General features: G+C 40.7%; 1 protein-coding gene across 5 annotated transcripts in view; it reads left to right on the forward strand.

Moving 5' to 3' along the window:
- Nucleotides 1-14,341, forward strand: part of LMO7 (LIM domain 7) — a 207,636-nt gene that overhangs the window by 964 nt on the left and 192,331 nt on the right. The window lies entirely within an intron of this gene.

Raw genomic sequence — 14,341 nt, forward strand, 5'->3', positions numbered from 1 at the left:
CACCAGGACTTCTTTCCGTTATTCTACTGGATGGAAAAGATGACTTTTTAAATGATGCTAGGGGAGTTCTTCAGAGCAGATGTGAATCAGGAACGACGGCTTGTTAGAAAATTGTTGCCTCCACCAGCCTGGCGGTTACTTAGGGGTTATTGATGCCGCGTGCTGGCTTGTTCAGCGCACTTAAAAATGCAAATTAGGTTTAAAGATTATTCCATCGGAAAAACAATATATTTAAGAATCCCAAAGCACCCAGTGTTTAAACATAATTCATTTGTCCTTAAATGTATGTATATGGGGAAAAGGAGAATAAACTTTCAGTGTTACATTTCTAACAGTAAATAAAGGAATGTGAAATGTGAGTAGCGTTACCCACTAGACTGGGGGGGGCGGTCAAGAAGTTCGCTATTGGTGACCTTTCTGGACTGAACTTTGAACTAGTCTGAAGGTGATTTAGAAAGGTATGGAGGTCGGGGGAGAGATGTGAGGGGAGGGCATGGGGACGCCAGAGAAGAATAAACACTGTATTTTGAATTGAAATGAGAGTGGAAAAATTCCAGCAATGCAGTTAAGAGAAATGACTTCCCTCATTCATAAACTTTGAAAAGCCAAGGCGTCCAAAGGTAATTTTCCATTTGTAGTATTTGTTTTGCATAATTTTAGAAAAGAGATTAAACTTGTCTTTTGCTTTTGAGTGTTGGGGATAGAGAGAGAAAGAAGGAAAGAAATAGGAGGACATTTTTGGGTCACACATGGCTCCTTTGTGGAGTTTCTGTCTGCATGCTGTGTATTTGCTTCAGGAAATCTATAAATATGGATGACTTCACACTTTTCTTTTTTAGTATACAGATTTTTGAAATCTAAAAATTCCTTGTTTGTTGTAGCTTGCGCGTGATTGTGTGGACTTTCTGGGAGAAGTTTGCATCTAATAAACTCTAGGGAAGTGTGTTGCAATAAAAGATACCATAATGCATGGACACGTGCTCATCTTCCCACTCTCATCCGTCCCATCTAAACATGTTTTGTTCCTCTTGCACAGAGAGACAAGTTTTCTAAAGACTTTGCCATATCATTATAATAAGTTAATGAGTTAATAAGTTCAAATCATGAGATTAAAAATTCAAATGAGATTAAATTCAAATTTAATAAAATTCAAATCATTTTTTCCCTACTGCCGCTGGGACCAAGGCAGTGAGTTCACTGAGGATATGTAAATAGTTTACATATTCATGTACACTTTCCACATGCTCTGGACATTCAAAGTGACAGCAGTGTTAGCTTTTTTTTTTTATCTTGCCAGTAGTGTCCAGATTTATTTGTCTCCTTTGCCTTTACAACTAAAGCACATATTTTAAAATATTGTTCTTACCAAAAGTAGCAGACTGGATGACCCCACTGTTGCCACAGTTGCTTCTTAACTCTGAGCACCCCTAATTTAAAGATAAAATATTGATTCTGAAGTGTATTTTATAACATATTTTGGAAAGTGGGGAAGATTATGGTATAAGTCTTTCTTCTACTTGCTAATATTCTTGCTCCATTTTCCCTATCATAGTTTTCTCTACATATATTGAGGCATAAACAGGTCATTCATATATATAAACATATATAACATACTATACTTTGCTGTTTTTATTCTTAGCTGCAGCTTTGACTATCCCGAGGTCAATAAATGCCAATAACCTTGTAAAATTTTGAATGATGGCCAGTGTCCTTGTTAATATGTCATTTCCATTCTCTATGATTTTAAATAGCTAATGTATTATTCCCACAACCAAAGTTAAAGTTTTATTTATTTTATTTCGGGAGAAGGAGAAAAGGATGAGGCAAGGGCTAGTGGTTGTTGTTCTACCAGTTAAAATTTTATGACTATTTTAAATTTTGCATAAACGGTTAGTAGTGTATGTATACTTCACGGTAGTTTAATATTTCAATTTAAAGCAAATGTAGGAATGTCACCCTTTAATGTAATTCAATAAAATGCTATTGGTTTATTATCTGGTTGGAAATCCTGTTTGGAACATTAATAATGTGGCAGAGCTGGTTTATGATTAAACACTATTTTAAAGCCAAATAATGTAATAGTTTAAAGGGAGAGGTGGAGAGGAAGCCTGATTCCAGCAAGGTCACGGAGTAGGTGATGGAGCAGAAATTGCCAGCAGGACCCTCTAATTTTAGAATTTCTGCAGCACCTTCTAATTTTCTACACCTAACAGTTGCCTCTGTCTCTGTTTTGGGCACTAAAAAACCTTTGTAGTGAACAGACAAAATACCAATGAGATGGAAAACTGGATCTATCACTCATTGCATTGGCTGGTCAGCAGTTTCCAATTTGTGGGTTAATGTTGCTGTCTGGATTGAAGTTTCGATAGACTAGTAAATACAGTATGGTTGGAGCAGAACAGGCTAACTTCATTCCCCACCCCCTTGCTCACCTGTGCTTCCTGTTATCTCTGAGTTTGATTCTTTCCGTATCACTGTCATCCTGGGGAAAGACCTAAGGGTGCCAAGTTGAGCTCATTGCCAAAACGGGCACCCGAATATAACTCCTTACTCAGTTACTTCCAATTAATCGGTTTCTCCACCCATCCCGAAATCTTTCTAAGTGGTTTCCCTCTTTCTCTGTAAACTGCACCCTTTCTGCTAGTGGTTTCCAACCTGTGTTCTGGTTTGAAAGGGTTTGCCTGGGAAATAGGAGTCCTCAGTGACCACAAGCATTATCTGCAGACTAAATGAAGGTTTTATGGACTTGTGCTGTTGCTTTTCAAATGTATATAGAATGATGAAACATTGAATTCATAAATGCATTTTTGGTAATTACGTATAATTTCAGTGAGCAGAAATTAAACTGGGAAATACTATGATTGTAAAAATTTATTTCAAAATTTAAATGTTAGGAAGCAATTCCAATACCAGCTGTTGTAGCTGAAATTATTTTTGCAAAATAAAATCCTGATTTTGTTAGTTCCTTCTTTTTCTGAGAGTCATGAAAAGATTTTAAAGTCCACAGTCTTTATTGACATTGTACCATGAAGCATACCATAGCGTTGACAGTTTCTTACAATCTCATCTCTGCCTATCTGTTTTTATTTTTTTATCTCTTCTCTGTAACTATTTGCCTAGCTGCCAGATAGCATAGAGATTAAGAACACTGTTTTGTACATCACATATCCAGTACTTCTTTGTCTTATAATTGGCAGTTTGTACCTTTGACTACTTCATCCAATTCATGATGCCTATAGTTAATGCTGCCGTGTGGTATATTTGAAAATTGCTAAGAGAGCACATCCTGAAATTTCTCATCGCGAGGAAAAGAAATGCTTTTTGTAACTGTATGAGGAGATGGGTGTTAACTTTTTGTGGCAAGCATTTTGCAGTGTATGTGACGTCATTGTGTGATTGTGTGGTACATTTAAAACTATTCTATGGAACTAGGTGTCAATTTCATCTCATTGAAATTGGGGTGAAAAAAAAAGGGAAAGAAGTCCTCACAGGTTTGGGAACAAACGATGCTTCAAGTCCCCAGCTTCGTTTTCTTCCTTGAACCTCGCTTGCATGCTGGTTGTGCCTGTTTAGTGACCTACGGACTGGACTGTAAAGCAGTTAATGCTTCCTAATCCTTCCTTGTGTCCCCCCCCCCCCCCCCCCCCCCCCGCAAAGCTGTTTTCTCACCTCCAGGCTACTGTGCATGGAATTCAGATTATCCCTTGTTTAGAAAGGAATGAGGGGCCAGCTAGTGTCTTCCCTGTTTATCTAACACACATTACTTCCCTTCAGTCCTACCTGCTTGGACTAAAACCCCGTGGGGCCTTTTCTGAAACAATACACCTCCACTCCATCCATTGCTTCCTCTCCTCTCTTGCTCGTCTAGAGCTCTCTTTTTCTGCTCTGTGGTATAATTCTATCCGTTTTTCCATATTAGACTATGAGCTAACTGAGGGCAGGGACAGAATCTTTATTTCAAGGATTTGGCGTGGTGCCTGGTAAATGCTTATTGAAGAAGAGTATAATCTGAAGGCTACAGCTTAAACAAAATTTTAAAATAGGGTTTTAAGGACCACAGCTTATTTCTTCTCCCAGGGGACACTTGCTTCATTCAGTGTCTAAAGCTGAGTTCATTGCTTGGGGGTGCTTTTGTCTGCAAGATATGCCTCCCTCTGGGTGCCGATGTGTACTTGCCTCTTTACCTAGCATTTTCTCTCCTGCCCCAGCCCTGCTCGGGAGCCCTCTCTTTCTGCCTTCTGATTAGGGCTTGCCCTCATGGGGTCTTGCATTCAATCTTTTTGTTATCCAGAAAATGCCTATTATGTACTTACTCTGTCCCAGCCACTTGCCAGGCTTATTGATCCAAATGCCACATTCTCAGCAGCTTTGCTGGACCTCCAGACAGAGGCATGCCCCACAAGGAACAGACATGCAAACACACTCAGCAGCTCTGTCCAATGATTGTCCTCGGGCAAGTTTGCACAGGGCAGAGTGACAGCATTTAGGAAGCAGCCCCAGTCTGCTGGGGAAGTCGACTGAGCTCACAGCGAGGCAGCATTACCATCAGGCTGCAGTGGGGCGAACACATTTGCCCACCTTGGGTTTATCACTTGTTGTAAGAGCTTGGAGTTGTAGACAGCACAATTCTTAGGAGCTGCTGGGAGTAGTTTATTTTTACTCGGGTAATGTTTACAGGCAGAGAAATGCACAGATTTGAAGTGTACGGTTGTAGGAATTCTGTCAAATGTTTATACCCATGTAACCAGCACCTGAATCAACATGTAGAACCTTTTTATACTCAACAAATTTCCCTTCCAGAAGGGCACATGAGACTCTACCTCTTGTAGGCAACCACCCCTTTTTCTTTCCAGCATCTTAGATTTCTTAGTGTAGTTTTGAACAACCAAGAAGTATCCTGATTGTCAGTTCATTCCTTTTTACTTGATGTAGCATTTTACTATTACTTGAACACAATGTCTTTATTTGGAAAACAGGACAGGAAGCCTGGCAAGAGATGATTGTGCTCACAGAGTCCTCTTGAGAAGGAACTGATTCACACAAATAGGAACCAGGGCGGGAATGCCATTAGAATAGCCTGACTCCAGAAGGTATAAGCACACATGCCAAGATACTTCCTGGGCAGCTGGGAGGATTCCAGGATAGTGCTCTTCTGGATCTTTCAATGTACTTAGGCACTGAAAGCTAGAAATGGGCCTCTTCTTAAAATGGGGGGAAATACAAAGCCTGTGCCTTCCATAAAATGGAGTGTCCTTGAACCAGTTAGAGAAGTCGACTCACTGGGTCAAAGGGATCAAATGGCTTATTTGGTCCTTGACCTATTACCAAGTTACTCTCTGAAAGTGTTGTGCTGTTTGCAACCATCACGTAGAGGTTGAGGGCCCCAGCTTCTCCATGCTCTGGCCGGAATTGGAAATTGTCATTTATGTTTTTTCTCTAAGTAAACAGGTGAACGATGCATGTTGTTCTCCCTCTTCTCAGATCCCTAGTGATGTTAAACAGTTTATCTAACAGATGACTCTTTGGGCTTCTTCCCAGTGAGAAAGGATGAAGCTGAAACAAGGAGGTTCTGTCTCCTCACTATGAGGTCACGAAAATGCTCAGAGGGCCCCTGGCCTGGTAAAGTGCATCCCCAAGGTCATGGGCGTGGTAGGACCACTAAGGAAGTGTCTCCTGAGTTGTCTTATTTTTCTTCTGGGTTTTTTGGAGATGGACCCTCTTTTTTTTTTTTTTTTTAAGATTTTATTTATTTATTTGACGAGATCACAAGTAGGCAGAGAGGCAGGGAGAGAGAGATGAGAAAGCAGGCTCCCTGCTGAGCAGAGCGCCCGATGCGGGGCTCGATCCCAGGACCCTGGGATCATGACCTGAGCTGAAGGCAGAGGCTTCAACCCACCGAGCCACCCAGACACCCCAGATATTCCCTCTCAACAGAATTATGAGATGAGGAGTAGAACAACTGGCCATTTTGAGGATATTTCTTCAGCCATTTATAAAGCACAGAAGCCCTTAAAGCTTCTCTTCGCTTTAGGAAAAGCATGCTGAGAGTGTGGCAGGGACAGTGTTGCTTCATTCAATTCATTTGGTTTGTGGCCTTCTAGGCAGTGCTTCAGCATGCTTGCCGTCTGGATTCCCACAGTGCTTTGGCTAGCAAGGGACTCCTCTTAAGACTGACTTTCTCCTTTTACATCCTCCTTTGTGTTTTTTTTTTTTTTTTTTAGATTTTATTTATTTATTTGATAGACAGAGATTACAAGTAGGCAGAGAGGCAGGCAGAGAGAGAGGCGGAAGCAGGTTCCCCGCCAAGCAGAGAGCCTGATGCGGGGCTCGATCCCAGGACCCTGAGACCATGACCTGAGCCGAAGGCAGAGGCTTCAACCCACTGAGCCACCCAGGTGCCCCTCCTCCTTTGTTTTTAAACTGCTTGTCAACATAGTAGCATTTGAGCCAAAGACAAGCACTAGTTTCGAGAATGTTAGTTAAGAAATACAAAGCATCAGGGGTGCCTGGGTGGCTCAGTTGGTTAGGTGTCTGCCTTCTGCTCAGGTCATGATCTCAGGGTCCTGAGATGGAGTCCCCCATCAGGTTTCTCTCTCTGCCTCTGCCTCTCCCCCTGCTCATTCTCTCTCTCTCAGATAATAAATAAAATCTTAAAAAAAGAAAAAACACCATTAATAAATTTGTCCAACCCTTTTAGTTTAGAGAAAATAGATGTTGTAGGAAAACGATTTCATCCCTTAGCGTCTGCAGACTGAATTGCTTCTGTTGTTCTGTATTCTCTAGTTCCCGGCAGAAAGTTCTCAAATGCTTGTTGAAGTGGTGAATGTTTTGTATCCTGTCAAGAGATTGGCTTCTTTAATTAATGCTTGCCCGTCTCTGTAAGCCTGTTAGCTGTCAAAAGTGTATTAGAGCCTGAGGAAATGATAAATATGTGTACTCGTGCTTACTCTTCAGTTTCTGAAGGTAATTACTGGGTGTGCTTTTTTGAAAAGCACTTTCGATGTACTCAAAGCTCTTAATAAGGACAAGAGCTGTCACCTGTGCACAACTTCACGAACCCAGGTTTAACGTGCTCCATCCGCCACTTTGCTCTAAGTAGGTCGGCATTAGTGCATTCTGCAGGTGACTCGCAACATAGAAACCATCCCATAAACAGCCTTTTTTCCAAAAATGGCAAAATCTGCCCTGCCAGGTGCTCGAGGACTGGTTCTCATTTGTACACGATGACTGGTGTGGTGTGTGAGTGCATCGAGACGATGGTGCACAGCGCGACACATTATGTCTGTCCTTTGGTACAGTGGGCACTGTCATAGGAGAGAGAGAAATTCTACATGGGTTCACAGGGCAACACTAGTAATAATTGATCAGGCACAATGAGACGTTGGCATCAAGTATTTTGTTTTAATCTATTTTTATTCTTTCTTTTTTATTATTATTATGTTCAGTTAGCCACTGTATGGTACATCATTAGCTCTTGCTGTAATGTTCAACCATCATTAGTTGTGTATAACACCCAGTGCTCATCCCAACACGTGCGCTCCTCAGTACCCCTCACCCGGTTACCCCTGCCCCCACCTTCCTCTGCTCTGAAACCCTCAGTTTGTTTCCCAGGTCCATAGTCTCTCATGATTCATCTCCCTCTCGGATTTCACCCCCTTCAGTTTTCCCTCCCTTCCCCTATGGTCCTCCGTGCTAATCCTTATATTCCACATATGAGTGAAACTGTGTGAACATTTTCTTTCTCTGCTCGCATCAAGTTTTTTAAGGTGTTGCTATAAACAAAGTCCTGTCCTATGCCAGCATAAGCTGACACGGAAAGTGAGTTACCCACTATGGAGGTTCTGCAAGAGAAGGTGAGTAACTGACAATTGGGGGGCTAGTATTTTGTTCTACAAGTGCAAGATATGTGGCAAGTATATTGCCCTTATAATGAAGGACTGTTTTTACCCAAGAGGTTTTCTTTGAGGGGAAAAAAGCAGTGAGAGGTCAAATCATTTGCTCAGGGAAACCCTAAAACTAGTAAGTGGTGGTGGGGCTTTGATCCCAGATAATTTGACTCCACAGCCTACCCTCTTAATCACTACACTCTACTGTCTCAGAGCGACACTGGTCAGTAAATCATGGTAAAGGATTTGTAAATCAGAAGAGAAGGAATGGGCTCTCAGTCCTCATCCCATCCGAAGCTGTAATATTTGCTATTTTCTGTTTATGACAAGTCCTGCACACTAGAACAGCTTCTGTCTTGTGATGTCAGTGCCTGGAAAGCACTTGATAACTGAAAACATTCTATAAACTGTAGAGTTGCTGATAGACATTCTTGACCAATTGCAGACTTTAGATTTCTATGTTCTGCTATATCCAAGTGAATATACTGACGCTCAGCAAACCATTTAAAGTGTTATAAAAGGGAAGCATCTTTATATGATGACACTGAGATGTACTGATGTACTTTGAGCTAGAAGAGGAGATAAATTATATCCAGTTAGTTTCTTCTATATGACTAGTTGCAGAAGTATCAATTTCTTACTGACCTACATTTCAGTAGTCCAGGACATACCAGAACTTGTACAGACTGTTATTGTGCAGTGCTTTGAAATACATGTGGTGTTTTCAATGAGGACACATTCTAGTTAGTGTTTCATATGTGTAAGTACAGCTGAAGCCAAGACCACGATCAAAGATTTCCTCTTCTTGACTAGGTTGAAATTTGATCTAGATGTCTGGTCTGGGAAGGAAGTATCTTCTTTTGTTACAGCACCATTTCATAATATTTAAGAAAGGGCACTCATTGCCAAACTTATTATAAACTTGGATTCTGAAATTCTATCTCATTAGATTTTAAGGTCTTTCATTCTACCTGAGGAAGAAAATAAGCAAGCGTTTTGCTTTTGTTTCTTGAGTAGTATGTAATCAATTTGGAACTTACCATATTGTCCAAAGAAAATATTGTCAGTCCATCAAAAGCATCAGACACAGTAATACCTTCCTTCTTGAAATACTTTCTTCAACCATCCTTTGGACTTTTTCCAATTTTACTTGATATTTCTGATTTTCCTTTGCTGAATCTTCCCAATTATTTGATCAGTAAATATTAGAGTACCCCTGGGTTCATCTTGCTCTGTCTTCCCTCATTTGTCCCTAGTAGACATTATCAAATCTGTAGTTTATATGCTGTCTGTATGCTGATAACTTCCTTATTTATATTCTTGGTCCTGATGATGTTTGTAATCTCCCTTCCCCCCCCACCCCTGAGCCCTCTGTGTGTGTGTGTTCCCATACACACATATATAGACACACACACACACACTCAAGACTTCCAACTGTAGGTCAAATAGACACATTCTACTTAGTTCTAAACAAAACTCTGAGTTCCTCCCCTTCCCTATCACCTACCTATTCACCCCTCCAGTGTTTCCCATCTTTGTACATGGCACCACTGTTAACCCACTTGCTCAGGTCTCCACCTTAGAAGTCATTATTGACTCTTGTTTTTATCACACTCCACATCTAGTCTGTCAAGAAATTCAGTTGGCCATATCTTCAGATATATCTAGAATCTGACCACATCTTGCCATTTCCACCACCCTTCCTGGTTCCAATGTAACAGCCAGATTCCCCTTTAAAAGTGTACACCAGAAATAAGAAATATGAATGGCCAACTGACTCATGAAAAGATGCTCAACATCAGTAGTCATTAGGGACATGCAAATCAAAAGCACAATGAGATATCACCTTATACAGGTCAAAATGGCTAGAATCAAAAAGACAAGAAATAACGTGTTGCTGAGGATGTGGAGAAAAAGGAACATTGCTGGGAATGCACTGTTGCTGGACACTGTGAAAAACAATAGGGAGGCTCCTCAAAAAATTAAAAATAGAATTACCATAGGATCCAGTAATTCCACTACTATTTACCCAGAGAAAAACACTAATTTGAAAAAGATGTATGTACCCCTGCATATATTGTAGCATTATTTACAATACCCAAAGTTAGAGGCAGCCCAAGTGTCCATCAGTGGATGAACGGATAAAGAAGATGTGGCATATAGACAATGGAATATTATACAGCCATAAAAAGAATGAGATCTTGGGGCACCTGGGTGGCTCAGTGGGTTAAAGCCTCTGCCTTCGGCTCAGGTCATGATCCCAGGGTCCTGGGATCGAGCCTCGCATTGGGCTCGCTGCTCAGTGGGAAGCCTGCTTCCCTCTCTCCCTCTTCCTGCCTCTCTGCCTACTTGTGATCTCTGTCTGTCAAATAAATAAATAAAATCTTAAAAAAAAAAAAGAGAGATCTTGTCATTTGCAACAACACGGATGAACCTAGAAGGTATAATGCTAAGTGAAATAAACCAGAGAAAGACAAATACTATATGATTTCACTCATATGGAATTTAATAAACAAAATATTAATAAACAACCCCAATTTGTTTATTAAAAATTAATAAAAAATGTAACTAAAAAAATAAAAAAATTAGCAAAAAAAAAATAGACAAAACCCCCTCAGAGAACACACAGGCAGTTGCCAGAGGGGAGGGAGGTAGCCGATGGGTGAAACAGGTGAAGGGAGTCGAGAGTACACTTACTGTGATGAGTACTGAGTAATGCATAGAGTTGTTGAAACATTACATTGTACCCCTGAAGCTAAAAAACCCTGTTAATTATAATTCAATTAAAAAAAAAAGTAAATTAGAGATTGTATTTCAAACTCTGTTCCCCCTGCCCCACAATGACTATTTTGAGTAAAATCTGAGTTTTTAAGCTGTGGTCCATAGAGTCATGCATGGGCGATTCCCCCCTTGCTGTCTTATCTGCTCTCTCTTACCATGCTCTAGTCATACTGGCTTCCTGCTGTTCCCTGGATGTGCAAAGATTTGTATTTTAGGGACCTGGTGTTGCTGTTCTTTCTGCATGAATATCTTTCACTTATTCAGATCTCAGTTCAAATGATACCCCCTCTTCTCTCTACCCTCCCTCCCTCGCTCCCTCCCTCCCTATAAAATAACATTTCTGGTCACACCATACTCTTATTTTTCATAGCATGTAACAGTTTTATAGGATATAGGTTTTGGTTTGGCTCTTACTCTCACCATAATAGATAAGTGTCTTATGCGTAAGCACTTAAACTTTGTTTTTAAGCCTCAAATAGTGCCAGGTAGTTAGTAGACATTCAATAAATATTTGTTGGACAAATGAATGGATGAATGAACAAATGTCTTTGAATTCTTTATACGTGATACCTTGTTAACCCTGTGATTTGACTGCGTCTCTGGTTGTGCTTCCCCGAACAAGACAAGCTGGTTTTGTTATACCCGGTTTTTTACTTGTCTGCTTTTCTTCAACTTCGGTTCTGTATTGAGCAAGTTCAAAGGAAGTTTTTAGAAAAACAAGTTTGAAGCATGAGAAATTGACTTTGTTCAACCAATTGTAAAGATGCCTAAAGGTAAGCAAGTATCATAGACATCCCAGAACATTTGAGGATGAGCTGCCTAAATATCCTGCACGGGGGACAGTATTTTGTCAGGCAACTTAGGGGTGTTAGTCATGAAAAAGGTCTTGCCGCTCACTGCTCAGTGTCCTCCCGCTTGAGTAGGGACCCTGGTACTAACTGGAGACAAAGAAGCAGGATACAACTTTACCCTGTTTGGAAAGAAATGAAAATAATTCAAAAAATTTGAGAACAGGGACATTTCTTTCTCTGCCCCACTCAAACATCAGAGGCCTCCCTCATAGTTGCAAAGTGCTGTACTCTTTCTTTTTTTGTTGTTGGAATTATTCTGAAATGGCACATAAAACTGAGAAGTGGAAACTTTCCAAAGAGCTTTTTTGAAGAAATGAAGGGCAAGGGGGAAGCTGAAACTGTCTGTTTTGATGCAAACTGACTTTGTCTAAATATACTTTTAAAAAATCACTCCTCCTAAAAAAAGAAAAAATCCTCACCAAGATGATGTCCTATGAATTAATGGATAGTATTCTTTTTATAAACATAATTTTTTTTTTTTAACAGATGAGAAAAGAGTGGCTCAGAGAACTTACGTTTCTTTCCCAAGACCACACAGCCGATATTGGTAGAACCAGTATTTGAAGTTAGATTTTTTTCTAACGGAAAAAGCCAAACTCACTTTGTTCACCTTTTCCATTTCTCTCCTTCTGTTATGGTTGTGCCTGTGGTTTTTACACATATACACCCTTTTGTGCTATAGCTGTAACGTGTGTCTGCTCTGCTCTCTGTTGGACTCTTTCTCTCCCTCGCTTTTTAATTTTAAGATTGGAGTTAAAAAGCATAGGAAAGTTTTCAGATTTAATATAAAATGTGTAAATTCACACGAAGATCAGCACAACTTCCTGCTATTGGAATGTGATGGGTTTAGAGTGAGGGTGTGGAGAGCAGGGGCTGGGGAGGGCACTTGCTACAGTGGTTCTTTCTGGGCTTGTCCTGACAGAGAGGATACAATCACAAGATAGTGTGGGAACTAATGTGACCATGTTAGACACCAAATCTGCAGGACTTTGGGGATCAGAAAAGCACTTGGAAGCTAATAGACAAGGTCCTTCCTGAGTTTGACCGAAAAGATGGTGGTAGAAATTAATGTGGAGGACAGTTGAGTCAGGTGGAATGGTGCTGACACAAGCCTGGGTCCACTGGGTAGTCTTATGGATAAGACAGTGAAGCTAGTAATCTACTTGTGGAATGTACTTATTTGAAGGTAGGGAGAGTTACCAGATTAAATTGGAATACGGATATGGAATTAGAATTTTTCCTTGAAATGACATGTCAAGTGATGTTGGAACTCCAGGGACGGAATGGGTCAGTGGAGGGGAAAGAGCACAGCACACCAAGGGTCACAGACTGAGCCTTGGGGTAGGTCTTCTATTAAGAAGACCGGAGGAGGGGCGCCTGGGTGGCTCAGTGGGTTAAGCCGCTGCCTTCGGCTCAGGTCATGATCTCAGGGTCCTGGGATCGAGTCCCCGCATCGGGCTCTCTGCTCACAGGGAGCCTGCTTCCCTCTCTCTCTCTGCCTGCCTCTCCATCTACTTGTGATTTCTCTCTGTCAAATAAATAAATAAAATCTTAAAAAAAAAAAAAAAAAAAAAAAAAAGAAGACCGGAGGAAAGGGAGGTCAGGTTCAGAAAGCGAGGCAGAAAACCTGGCATGTGTTAGAAGTCTTAAGGAAGCCCTGGTTTCATGAAAGATGGAAAGGAAGGAGTACCACCTATGTTCAGGATTAGAAGTGAACATGGGAAAAGAAAGTGGGAGCAAGTCCATTGAATCTGACAGGACAGTAATTTCTCACTTGTTGAAAGTATAGCTGCGAAGTGTTAGTGTGGGAGCCAAATTAAGCTTCAGAAAATCCTAAAGGCTTAGCATAGTCTTAGATTAGGGGCAAGCGGGGCATAAGAAGTAGAAAGATTCTTTCAAAAAAGCAATTTATTTGTGTTAGCAGAACCATCTCCTAACTCCAGTTTTTGTTTATGGATGTGTTTAGTGACACAAACCCTTTGTTGTTCGGGGAGGTGTGCTCTAGGACAGTGGCTCTGAGGGAATCCTCGTGCTCTGCTGTGTAAAGTTCTCTTAGTATATTAAACATCAACTCAGAGTTTAATCTTCTGAATTTAATTTCCTTTAATCTTCTGGATTTAATTTCCTCTCTCCTAAAAAAATGCCTCTCCTATCCTGAAGGTTTTTAGCTGACAATAATTTGATGAAGATATTTTGTTTTTAACATTCAGAAAAAGATATCTTAATAGTTTTGATTTAATGACTCTAAGAAAATTAAAGTCATGTTAAGGGCACCTGGGTGGCTCAGAGGGTTAAACCTCTGCTTTTGGCTCCCGTCATGATCTCAGGGTCCTGGGATTAAGTCCTGCATCAGGCTCTCTGCTCAGCAAGGAGCCTGCTTCCTCCTCTCTCTCTCTCTCTGCCTGCCTCTCCACCTACTTGTGATCTCTCTCTGTCAAATAAATAAATAAAATCTCTAAAAAAAAAAATAAAAAAGTCATGTTAATATGAAAACAGTAATGAGAAAGGAAAACACTTTTCTCTCTCTTTTTAAAAAGGCTTCATTTATTTATTTATTTGACAGACAGAGATCACAAGTAGGCAGAGAGGCAGGCAGAGAGAGAGAGAGGAGGATGCAGGCTCCTTGCTGAGCAGAGAGCCTGATGTGGGGCTTGATCCCAGGACCCTGAGATCATGATCCAAGCCAAAGACAGAGGTTTTAGCCCACTGAGCCACCCAGGTGCCCCAACATTTCTAACTTTAAATAGAGGTACAAAATAGTTACCAGGAAAAAGTACATTTTCAAAATGCTGTGTCTTTGTTTCTTTTTTGTGTTCCAGCACG

This window comes from Neovison vison, chromosome 5 (genome assembly GCF_020171115.1).
Source record: "Neovison vison isolate M4711 chromosome 5, ASM_NN_V1, whole genome shotgun sequence".
Lineage (NCBI taxonomy): Eukaryota > Metazoa > Chordata > Mammalia > Carnivora > Mustelidae > Neogale > Neogale vison.